Source organism: Rattus norvegicus, chromosome 4 (genome assembly GCF_036323735.1).
Source record: "Rattus norvegicus strain BN/NHsdMcwi chromosome 4, GRCr8, whole genome shotgun sequence".
Lineage (NCBI taxonomy): Eukaryota > Metazoa > Chordata > Mammalia > Rodentia > Muridae > Rattus > Rattus norvegicus.
This window is the reverse complement of record NC_086022.1, coordinates 139,247,496-139,261,271: the sequence shown is the minus strand read 5'-3', so window position 1 is coordinate 139,261,271 and position 13,776 is coordinate 139,247,496. Positions and strand designations below refer to the sequence as shown.

Genomic DNA, 13,776 nt, shown 5'->3' with positions numbered 1-13,776 from the left:
TGCCATATGCAGCCACCAAACCCAGCCATTATTGCTGATGCCAAAAAGTGCTTGTTGACAGGAGCCAGATGTGAATGTCTCCTGAGAGGTTCTGCCAGAGCCCTAGTGATACAGATGAGGATTCTTGCAGGTAACCATTGGAATGAACATGCGGACCCCAATGAAGGAGTTAGACAAAGGATTGAAGGAGTTGAAGGGGTTCGCAACACCATAGGACTATCAACAATGTTAACCAACCAAACCCTACCAGCGCTCCCAGGGTCTAAACCACCAACCAATGACTACATATGGAGGGACCTATGACTCCAGCTTCATATGTAGCAGAGGATAACATTGTCCAGCATCAATAGAAGGAAAAGTCCTTGGTCCTGTGAAGGCTTATTCCCCCAATGTACGGTAATGCCAGGGCATTGAGGTTGGAGTTGGTGGGTGGAAATAGGTCCATCCTCTTAGAGACAGGGGAAGATGGGAGGGGGATGGGAGAGGGAGGAAAGGGGATAACATTTGAAATGTAAATGCATCAAATATCCCAGAAAAATGAACTTAAAAAAAGAACTTTAAGACAATGGGAATGTGGGATTGGGGATTTAGCTCAGTGGTAGAGCGCTTGCCTAGCAAGCGCAAGGCCCTGGGTTCAGTTCTTAGCTCCGAAAAATAGAAAAGAAAAAAAAAAGCAAAAGACAACGGGAATGTGAAACTAAATACGGGCATGTTTCAGCAAGAGATGGTTTGAGTCTGGGTAAAGTGTCTCAGGGCAGTTCTGGTGTACCATGCAAATAAGTCCAGTCTTACAAATGACTACGATATAGAAGATAACAGAGTTTTAGGAGGCAAATGTGAAAGGAAAGATGGGGAAAGAGGACAGCATGTCAAAGGGAACAAAACTTAATCTAGATAGGAACATGATGTTTAAGCATTTATAAAACAGCAGGATGAGTAGTAGTTAATAATAATATATCACATACTCAAGTTTTCGCAGTAGAATTAGCATAATTTCATTTTAAAATGCAATAAGCATATTACATGACTAGTATTTTAATTAGCTTAATTTAACAACATAACAATAAAAACATATCAAAACCTCACACTGTGCTCCATAAATATATGCAATTTTAATTTATCAATTTTTTTTAAAAAGTGTGTATTTTTCTTGAAAAATGTGAGAAATACTGGAAGTCTGGAATAAAAATGTGTTCTAGTGGAACACATTTTTCTTTATGAAAGGGGCAGTGTTTCTGATAAGGTTATTTTGCATATTGTCAACTTGAGTGGATTTGGAATCACTTGGGAAGCACATCTTAGCCATGAATTTGAGAGTATTTCTAAACAAGTTAAACGAAGGCAAAACAATGCATCCTGAAAATTGGTGCTACTGTACCATAGGTTAAGGTCCAAGATGAAATTAAATGGGGATAATGAGCAAGTCAGGCAAACTCCAGTATTTGTTTTTTCCCCAGGTTTCTTAGTAATGATGCAGGCGGTCAGCTACCTTATGCTTCTGTTGCCATGCCTTCTGTACCCATGGACTGTATCCTCTCAAAAAATACTTTCTTTATTAAGTTCACTAAGTTCAGTATTCTGTCACAGCAAGGAGAATAGAAACTACGATCTACCCAGGGAGGATTAACTGTATTATCCAAGAAAAGTGAAAACTTGATGCATAGTATCTGCTTTGAATATTCACCTATGTAAACAAAGCAGTGCTTAGGTTTCATGGTCCTCTCCCCAAATTGTGTGAGAACCAACCCAATTGTATGTATGTGACTTTTAAACAGCCATGAAGCCCTAATTATTCTCTTACAGAAATCACTTTGCAGTCATGCACAGCACCAAAAGAAAACTCAATATATGCACATTAGAATGGCAAGATTATACTTGCAGAGAACAGGAGCAGTACTTGAGTTACACAAATATGCAGTTTTTAACGGTATTTGCAAGGAAAAATAAGACTTGGCTTTAATCCATTAATTTCATTATTTGCATATTCTTGAACATGTTGATAAAGTCAAGCATCTCCGTGATTTCTTCAAATTGCTCCTATCAAAACCAATGTAATGCACATGTTCTCATATATTCTAGTCCTTTCTTAAGTGTGGGTCTATTCTAAGAGAGAATTCATGTTACCTAAGGTTCATTAATGCCAAAAGACTACTGGCAATTTATTAATAAGTGAGAGATTTGGAGTCTGAAATTAAATGAGGGGAAGTGGACTGTGGTAGACTATCACTCACAAAATTTTAGATTTATTAAGGATCTTTATATTGGAGCAAAAAAGGATGAATTAATCTATTTTGCATTATTTTATTTCTCTTGAATATGCCATTTATGTTCTTAATATGTGTAGAACAGTGATTTGAAAATTACACATGAACAGGAATTTATTGTCAGATATGCTCAAAATATAAATTTCTCAATTGCCACATGAAATACTGAATCAGTAGATTTCAAGGGAGATCCGTGAATATGGACTTTTCTTAAGATTCTCCAGTGAATTTGTGCATTTATCTCAAATGCTAGTTTGGAGAAATAATTATAAAATTTTAAAATGACATTTCTATTTTAGGAAAAATGTGACACTGCATTAAATTTAGCAGCATAAATTGTCCAATACTGTGGATTGGGGAGGGTTTACTACAAATTAAATAAATCAAATCTGAAAAATTTCAGATGTAGACATGGCAGTCCAACTTTATGAGGATTTAATCCTGTGAATTGAACAAATACCCAAAACTCCATAGGACAATTAAATGCAATGAGAGCTCAAGAATTCTTTGGTTACAGACACACAGTAATTCAAGAATCTCCATACTTAACAAATACAGAATATTTCCATTTGTATACTCAATTTATCTTGTGAAATAAGGATTTTATAGATACATGCGAGTAATATGCAGAAATACATATTAATATTCATGAAAATCATGATAACTAGAATCTTCAATGTTGCTCATCTTTAAGAGGGTAACACTATTATAGTTTTATGTTAAAAATTATTTCTGTTTTAAAAATACCTCCAGAAATGCTTAATAAAATATAATATACAGAATTTACCTGCAGATCATTATGATATATGTTTGGGTTGTCAATAAGGATATACATGAAACAAATTTAGAAAATAGTTCTTTTTAAATGTCCACATCGGGTAACATGTACCTAAGACTCTTTGTACCACACTATTTAACTTTATGTGCAGTTTTAATGATTTTTTCAATAGGAGACAGTCGTGAAAATCATAGACGTTGTTTTCCCACAGCATCTAAAGTAATAAAAATAAGTACTTTTTAAAATTTATCCTACATGTAAAAGAAAAATGGTGGAATCTTAATAGTAACCATTTTTGATATACATTGGCAAGGCAAAGTCACCACAGCAAAATAGTGTTACATAGCAATCATGCTTTTTGGTGATATAAGGGAAAATGTCATAGAATCCAGGACACTTTTGATAGTTTTACTCATGTGTACACTGTCATAATTACCAGTGATGTTTCCTTAATTGATCTTCAGCTATGAATTATCTAGTAGACAGGGAAACTAATTACATAAAAACCTGTCAGAAACATGAAATCTGTTTTTCTTAAAGACAATAAATTGGTCCAATATATCAATAGTCCAGAATGCTTTTAACATATCATAATCTCATAGAACCATTGTGAAGGTAAAATGAGGTAATAAAAATGTAAGTGGCATCATTGGCCATGATGAATCTAATAATTTTATTATCTTTTGTTTTCTTTTATATCAATGACATGGTTGAAAGCTTCATTTGTGAGTGATAATGTTTCCAAGGTGACTGCTTGAAGTTGTCAACTCCACCCCAAGATCTACAATGTACAAAGATATATAATCAGCTTGTTCTCTGAACAAACATGTGGCACTCCTTTCATATATCTATAACAAGACAGGAGGTGTTGCTAAGATACCATCATAAAGTCTGATAGTGTATAAATAACACTTCAAATAGGTGATATAATTCTATGAATTTTTTCCTTACAAGATACTTGTGAAGATTGGAAACATTAAAATATTCTTTGGAAATATGATTCCTTTCTTAACTTTGTGAATATTTCTGATTTCTAATCTGCTTTTTATTTCTCTTTATTTGTTACCTCCATGCTTCTTCTGGAATTGTTTTTCTTCTAAAGATAAGTGCTTGATTAACATGACTGTAACGCAGCTTGTACATAAATACATAATTTTCCCCAAAGAAAAGGTATAAATGACCAAGAGATATCTATGAAGATACTTAACACTCTTTATCATCAAGGATATGCAAATCAAAGAATCACACCTTTTGGAAGCGCTATTAACAGAAAGACAAGAGATAAGTGTTGTTAAGGCTGTGAAGCAAAAATAACACATGGTCTCTAAATGACATTGTTAATTGGGTAGTCTTTAGAGTAAAATAATAAAACAATATGAAGACGCCATTAAAACTTTTCATGAGAACTTTCGTATTACCCAGCACTGTTTGCTTTATACTTTTTTACATTCCCATGTTCATTACAGCATGGTTCACAATAACTAATATATAAAAGCATAGTGTACATCTAATATTCATTGAAAGGATAAACAAAAGAAAGGCTATCACAACATTGTGCCATTGGAATACTGGAATATTATTCAGACCATTGATCAGAGGAATTTTTATTTCTGACAGCACAGATCTTCCAGGATGACATGTGAAATAAGGCTTAATGTGCTATAAGTACTATTTTCAAAAAGAGAAAAAGCATTGTATGAACTAATTTATACATGGAATCTCTAAGCATGCCCGCATACATAAAAACCTTCTGTGCAATGGTGGATACTGGGGAGAAGATGCTGGGGGAAATGCACGTGTTCTGGCCAGTGGGCACAAGAGAAGTTAGCTATGATGAGTAACCACAGAGCACTAATGTCCTGCAGGGTGACAGGGTTCTCCACCTGCACTGTGCACAGGAGCACACAGATTGTCATGGAAGATAGAAAGCAAAATAAATGTGGAACTGAGTTATTGTTGTGTCCACCGAAAACTAAGGAAACAGAGAAGGGCATGAAAACACAGAAAACTCAAAGCTATTGCTCTCCAATAATGCTTAGAGCAGAACAAAACAAGAAATTAGTATGATGTTGTTTTTGTTTTTCGGATTCAAGGTAATTAGAAGTAGAAAAAAATAACATTTCTTTAATATGCTCTTACTGCTCATGCATACAAACCACAAATCTGCACCATTAGTTATTTTGAGGCATGCCAAGATTATCTATTAAGATATGTTTATGCACATTAAAATTTACATGTAGTGCTTTGGTTATAATCTACCACAATTGGATATCACTTAACTTCAAAGCACAGAATAACCGTGCTTGTCATGTTTCATATATGCAAGGTTACCTGAAGTCACCATTGGACATATATCTTGTATGCTAATATTTAAATAACACAGAGTTAAATAGGAAATAATTCCAGAATGAAAAAAAATACAATTAAGTAAGAGACATCATTGATCCATATATATAATCACCAGGAAATTATAGGAATTATGCAAGGCTATATACAAGGTTCTCATAGAAAGTAAGAATGTCCAATTAAATATAGACCTATATACAAAGTAATAATCAAAAGTAGGACTTGCATTTATTCTATCAGACTGTACTGCAGATTCTAGCCTACAGATTAGACATGCCAGCTATTCAGTTTCAAAGCTCTAACTGTTTAATGGGCTATGGGCTATTACTATACTTGCATTATCAAATTTATATTTCTTATATAAAACAATATTACTTGGATTGTTTTTCATCTGACACTTTACAGTTCTATAGAAGCTAGGAAATACTGTATGTTTTTGTTTGTTTCTACAAATACACTTGAAATTTTGTAAGCTTCAAGTATTTGAGAACCAAGAATCCACTCCAAACTTAATTGTTGCATTGAAAGGAAAATGAAATAATTACCTGACCAGTGTTAAGATTTAATATATATTTAATCAACAATTAGAAGTTTCAATAAAGCTGATGAATAATCTCGGTATCAATATTTTATAATTCAAAAATATCTAAATTAAGATACATCAAATCCCTTTCTGGAGGAGAAATATAGAGTGTGAGATGAAAGTTGTGAGGGGATTGTTATTTTCACAAAAATTTTTACTGATGCTCTCCCAGCCTGTACCAGAAGACAAATGCGGTCCAATCTCTTGCCAATTCTCTGAGATTGCACTTTGGTTTACTCAGACAAGTAGGACTTTATGATAAAGCTGGGCTTGTTGATAAAGTTGTGCTAACAACCAAAAAGTCTCTGCAGTGCTGTTTATTACACTGTCGTTTTATTCTGCAAAGCCTCCAATGATCTACCTGTCTTACGTATGTATTCCTCTCAGAAGTGCTGACCAATGTTAGGGAGCGCTCACATTCTGCATGAGAAAAAAGCACAGGGCATTCTGTATGCGGGTATAATAAAGACTTCTATCACAAAGAATAAACAGCTAAATGAGTGGCAATAAACTTAATTTGCACATTAGATATGCTTTTCCAAGTTCCGACATTTCAGTTGAAAATAATGCTGAAGCAATGAGGCCTATAATTGAACATCCGAAACTTCTCCAGTGGGGAAACAAAAACAAATGTTGCCTGCAAACAAGATCATTTTTATAGCCTTCTGTTACTCTGCTTTTTAATAATTTTCTAAATGCCAGATCAAATAATTCAGTCCTTTATGGGATATTCATATACCCCATTGTGTATGTATAGAATGTGATATTTTTAATCCAAGTCCTCAAAAATAAAAACACTTAGAACTATTTTTTTCCCTCTGATTCCCCCTTTTGTGCCTATGGAACATGTCCTCAGATCACATTGGGCATCTTGCAAGGATCTGGCAAGGCAGCCGCTAATTGCATTCACAGTGTCTGAATGGAAAATTGCCTCATCCTGCTGCATTAGTGAAATAGAAATTTCCAGGCACACAGTGCAGATAACTTCAGAATCCTCTTAACACAGATAAGTCGTATCGGCTAAAACTAAGCTGGAAAATGTCTCACTCTTGTAACTATTATCTTTTTACATGTTATCTAACAGCAACATTTCCTGCATGACTGAAGCTGATAAGTAAATTTAAAGGGATATGATTGCTTTATCAGCTTTATCGCAACTTCTAATTTGTTACCCACCACTCTGTTATCCTTATGGTCACTATCTTGGGCTAATTTAGATTTGAGAAATAAACCTATCTTTGACTTTGCAATGACCATCAGATGGACATCATGTATCAGACAACAAACATACTCACACATGTTATACCATCTCAACAACCAAATGGGTTTTTCTTCATAAGCAAGAAAATGGTTAGTAGAACTTATACAATTATTCCAAGACTAAGAATTCAGATTGTAGAATATAAAATTATAGTTTTTTTTATTTTAACCAATGCTCCCATCTTCATCCCTGAATGTAAGGAAATGAGAGACAACATTCTAGTTAAGACAGGATTATATGAAAGTTCGACAATCAAATCAAGCTTATGTTCATTAGATTAAAGCTATTTTTTAAAGTCTCTGAAGAAAGAAATTGAAGAAAATCTTAGAAGATGGAAAGATCTCCCATGATCATGGATTGGCAGGATTAATATAGTAAAAATGACCATTTTGCCAAAAGCAATCTACAGATTTAATGCAATCCCCATCAAAATTCCAATTCAGTTCTTCATAGAGTTAGAAAGAGCAATTTGAAAACTCATTTGGAATAATAAAAAACACAGTATAGCAAAAGATATTCTCAACAATAAAAGAACTTCTGGGGGAATCACCATCCCTGACCTCAAGCAGTATTACAGAGTAATAGTGATAAAAACTGCATGGTATTGGTACAGACAGACAGGTAGATAAATGGAATAGAATTGAAGACCCAGAAATGAACCCACACACCTATGGTCACTTGATCTTTGACAAAGGAGTTAAACCATCCATTGGCAAAATGATAGCATTTTCAACAAATGGTTCTGGTTCAACTGGAGGTCAGCATGTAGAAGATTGCAAATCTATCCATTCTTTTTGCCCTGTACAAAGCTTAACTTCAAGTGAATCAAGGATCTCCACATAAAACCACAACAACAAAATAAAGCACACACAAACACACACACACACACACACACACACACACACACACACACACACACACACACCAATGCCAAGCAACCAGAGCTTCCAGGGACTAAGCCACTACCTAAAGACTATACATGGACTGACCCTGGACTCTGACCTCACAGGTAGCAGTGAATATCCTAGTAAGAGCACCAGTGGAAGGGGAAGCCCTGGGTCCTGCTAAGACTGAACCCCCAGTGAACTAGACTGTTGGGAGGAGGGCGGCAATGGGGGGAGGGTTGGGAGGGGAACACCCATAAGGAAGGGGAGGGGGGAGGGGGATGTTTGCCCGGAAACCGGGAAAGGGAATAACACTCGTAATGTATATAAGAAATACTCAAGTTAATAAAAAAAAAGAGTTGGAGTGGTGCAAATAATGCAAATAGACTATTAATTATTTATGAAATCCTCAAAAACTTTAAAAAAATAAACAAATAGAAGTAGTAAATAAGAAGGCAACTCTTGTTTTTTGTACAAACAAAAAACTAAAAATACTTTTGTCTAGTCATTTTTTATTTTGTAAATAAAGTGTTTGTGGGTTGTGGTGGGCAGTTAGAAATGTCCTTAAATATAGATGATTTATTCCCATTACAAGAAACTATAATCAATCCTCCATAACGAAAAACAAAATTAGTTACTCAAATATATCACTGTGATCACCAAATTCCAGATATTTCTAAGTGAGTCACCTTTCCTTTTATTTCCCTGATTATTACTGTGCAGAGATAATCATAAAAGTAAAGGTTTGAAAGGTCTTTAAAGAAGCCTTTCTTTCATTCAGTTCAATCTATGCAATAGTATTTTCTTTCCTCAGACATAGGAATGAAAAGGTGCAAGACTTTTACTAGCACAATCATCAGGCGAGATATAATATATTGTAATGTTGACAAGTTTAATTCCTCAATACTCCCCATAAATTGATCCTCATAGAACACATTACTACTGCTGACATATTTCCTACTTCCTATTTGTTTACTAATGAGTTTCCCTAAAGTCTAACACCCAACTACAGTGCAAGTACAATCTCTATGGTACTTTACCACCTGTTTTCATTCAATGAAAATATACTTTCTATACTATCTTAATTGAAATTAATGCAGTGAATCTCAAATATTTCTCTTCCAGGACATGTTTTTTCGCTCTAACATGAAGCACTTTTCTCCATAGAAACACTGAACATATTGTTGCAGAAAAATCATGTTATTCAAGGAAACCATGACATATGTCTTGATACACAAAGTCCATCTCTGTCTTAGAAACTTATGACAATATAATATAACTTCTTTTTATTTTTGCAAAATGTCCAACAATGATGGGATTTTTGACACATCAATTCTTATCAGTTACATTTTCTCAGAGTATCTCTGACAATTGTTGACATAATGTTGCACACTTGAGACAAGTTGGCAGAAATATCCTTACAAGGATAAAGATGAGTTTTTATTCCCTGTGAGTTATTTTAAATGATAGTTGAAGTTAGTTATTAACTACTTTTTCTTAAATACATTTATTTTTTAGAACAGAAAATATGGGAAAACAAGATTGTAGAATTGAATCATTTGGGCTTAATTATCTGCACACAGTATTGAGTAGGACAGTCATTTTTACCATCCAGGAGGCAGAAATGATAGTTGTGATATGGCTTCTCCTAAGCATATTATTTTTTGAGTTGACATTAAATATAATGAAGTAGCAAAAGTAGAAAATAGATAATACTGATACTAATTATGTCCCTTGGTGATAAATACAGGTACATTTGAGTTGATGTTAGCTTAAAAGTCTTAACGATGGAATATGTAAGTTTTTATCTTCCCTAAATATATGAACTTATCTATTTTCTGGGACAGAAATAATGAATGGCTTCTTTGGACAATATAAATTTCTTCTTTTCTCTCTTAAAAAGATCTGCTTATTAACATGGGTTGACAAAACACTGTTTCTTTTATAATATACAAATTGTTTTAAAAAAACAAATAGGTTATAAATTGGTGACTGGAATGATAATGGCCACTATGGTCCTAACATGGCAAACCTCCTTATGAAGGATTAGGAGATATGTCCATGGTGAAGGATTTTTGTCAGTGGGTGAGAGATTTGAGGTTACAAAATGCTTGATATATTCTCAATGTGTTCTCTGGGATGTCAAGTTGCAGCTGCTGTCCACGACTGTGCCTGCCTGTTTATTACCTTGCTCCATACTATGATGGGGAGGTACTCTTACTTCCCTAAAAACAAGAAAATACTCCCTTCAAGGATTTTCAAATACTTCAAGTACTCTCATCAAGTTATCTCAGTCCTGGTATTTTATCACCTCAAAAGACCTCAAACTATGTTACAGAGCTATAGTGATAAAAACTGTAAGGTATTGGTGCACAGATAGGCATGTAGATCAAAGGAATATAATTGAAGATCCAGAAAGGAACCCATATACCTATGGTCACTTGATCTTTGACAAAGGAGCTAAAACCATCCACTAGGAAAAAAGACAGCTTTTTCAAAAAAAATGGTGATGGTTCAACTGGATTTCAGCAAGGAAAAGAATGTAAATCGACCGATTCTTATCTCCTTGTACAAAGCTCATGTCCAAGTGATCAAGGACCTCCACATGAAACCAGATACACTGAAACTAATAGAAGAGAAAGTGGTGAAGACCCTTGAACACATGGACATAAGGGAAAATTTCCTGAACAGAACGCCAGTGGCTTGTGTACTAAGATCAAAAATTGACAAATGGGACCTCATAAAATTCCAAAGCTTCTGTAGAGCTTCTGAAATTGCAAAGGACAATTTCAACAGGACAAACGGCAACCAACAGATTAGGAAAATACCTTTATCAATCTTATACTGCACAGAGGGCTAATATCCAATATATACAAAGAACTCAAGTAGTCAGACTCCAGAGAATAAAATAACCTAATTAAAAATAGGGTACAGAGCTAAACAAAGAATTCTCAAATGAATATCAAATGGCTGTGAAGCACCTAAAGGAATGTTCAACATGCTTAGTCATCAGGGAAATGAAAATCAAAAAACCCCGAGATTCTATGTCATTCCAGTCAGAATGGCTAAGACCAAAAACTCAGATGACAGCAGATGCTGAGGAGGATGTGGAGAAAGAGGAACTCTCCTCCATTGCTGGTGGAATTGCCAGCTGGTACAACCATCTTGGAAATCAGTCTGACAGTTCTTCGGTAAATTGGACAGCTATTCCACTCCTGGGCATATATCCAAAGATGCTCCTAGATATAAAAATGACACATGCTCCACTCTGTTCTTAGCAGCCTTATTTATAATAGCCAAAAGCTGGAAAGAACACAAATATTTTTCAATAGAGGAATTGATACAGAAAATGTGGCACATTTACACAATAGAGTACTATTTAGCTATCAAAACCAATGACTTCATAAAATTCTTGGGCAAATGGATGGAAATAGAAAATATCATCCTGAGTGAGGTAAACAAATCACAAAAGAATATACATGGCATGCTTTCACTGATAAGTGGATATTAGCCCAAATGCTAATTCCCAATATACAAAGCGCAGACCATATCAAACTCAAGAAGAAAAAAAAAACAAAGTGTGGATGTTTCAGTCCTTCTTAGAAGGGACAACAAAATACTCAAAGGAAGAAATACGGAGACAAAAAGTAGAGTAGACACTGAAGTAAAGGTCATCCAGAGACTGCCCCACCTAAGGATTTATCCCATATACAGTCACCAAACCCAGAAAATATTGTGGATGCCAAGTAGTACTTGCTGACAGGAGCCTGATATCGCTGTCACCTGAGAAGCTCTGTCATTGCCTGACAAATACAGAGATGTATGTTTGCAGTTAACCATTAGACTGAGAATGGGGTCCCCAATAGAAGAGTTGGAGAAAGGGATGATTTAGCTGAGGGGGTTTGTAACCCCATAGGAAGAACAACAATACCACCCAACCAGATACCCCATAGCTCTCAGGGACTAAACCATCAACTATAGAGAACACATGGACCGACCTATCGCTGGAGAGGATAGCCTTGTGGGGCATCAGTTGGAGGAGAGGCTCTTGTTCCTGTGAATGCTAGATGCCCCAATGTTGAGGAATGCCAGGACATGGAGGAGGGGGTGAGGGAGTGTGTGGGGGAGCACCTCATAAAGGCAGTGGAAGGGGGGATGGGATAGCGGGTTTCTAGAGGGAAAACTGAGAAAGATGATAACATTTGAAATGTAAATAAAGAAAAAAATTAAAAACACTAAATAAAAGTAGTCATACCATAGACTCCACATTATTCAATCTTGAAGTTTCTCCATTAAAGAAGTTATTCTATTGCTTTTTACTTTAACCTCAGCCAAGTTCTTAGGACAAAAGTAGAAGGCAGCTAGATTCTTTGTCAAACTATCACACAAATGGCTTTGGCCCATTGTTATAAAAGTCAGTGCTTCCTTCTGAAACCTGAGGCCTCTACTATCCACTTTGCTCTCAGTACCGTGATTTTCCAGGGTCCTGCCAGGATGACCCATTAAGTTTGACTTAAAGCATTAAACTGCTTTTCTAGTCCAAAGTTTCAAAGTCTTCCATATTTATACACAAAAGAACTTGGCCAGGTTCTTCACAGCAACACTCTTGGCATCGACTTCTATATCAATTTCTTGCTGTGCTACCAAATCAGGACCCAAAGCATCTTATAGAAAGCAGTTGGTTGCAGAAGAATGAGTCCATCTTAGCAAGGAAACATGGCAACAAATTGTAGACATAGCAACAGGAGCAGAAAGCAAAGAGATTTTATCACAAAATGCATCAGAAAGAAGAAACTGAAGCATAGTCCAGCTATACTCTGTCAGAGCCTGCTCCCAGTGACACACTTTCTCCAGTCAGGCTGTACCTCCTAAACCTCCCAGACAGCACTGCCACCTGGGACCAAATGTTCCATTGTCTGACCCTATAGAAATACTTGCTCAAACCACTGGTGTATGGTTCTTCTTTACTGAGCCCAGACAGACCCAAGGTAAAGATTTCCTCCCTCTGAAACATGTCCTACATCCATTTACCTTCCTCTCTCCAGGCCTGATCACCAGCATCTTTCTAGCTGGCCTCAAAGCATCTTCCTGTCTAGTTTCCCTAAAATCAGCCTGTCTTCTTTTGGTTCATTCTCCCCATTGTCAAGATTATGGCAACTTGAAGAAAGCTCCAAAGTTTGTCCTAACCTAATCCCTAGGCATTGTAAATATGTGACCTTTTACATTTAAATGTGTTTTGCAAGTAAAATGATATTAAGGGTCTCAGAAATGGAAACTCGAGATAATTACAAGAGTCCTTAAGGAGGGAGGCAGGAAGGCCAGAGTAGCATAAGGACAATGGAAACAGAAGTTAGAAAGATTTAAAGACACTACAGTGTCAGCAGTGAAGATACAAAAAGGAACCACAATTCAAAGAAAGAAGGTTCTAAAAGCCTAAAAAGGTAAGGGAACAGATTCACCCCTTACAGCCTCCAGAGGAACCAGACTGCTGTTACTTTACCTTTAACCCAGTGAAGTCATTTCAAACTTCAAACCTCCAGAATTTCAGGAAAAGAAATTTGCGTGATAGTAAGCCACTAAATTTGTGGTAATTCATTGTGGCAGCAATTGGAAACAAATAAAGTGAATTCCAAATAAAGAAAGAAGAAAATTAAGTAATA

At 35.6% G+C, this 13,776-nt stretch overlaps 1 protein-coding gene across 2 annotated transcripts in view; it reads right to left on the bottom strand.

Moving 5' to 3' along the window:
• The window catches only part of Cntn6 (contactin 6), a 396,250-nt gene that overhangs the window by 46,068 nt on the left and 336,406 nt on the right, over window positions 1-13,776 (bottom strand). The window lies entirely within an intron of this gene.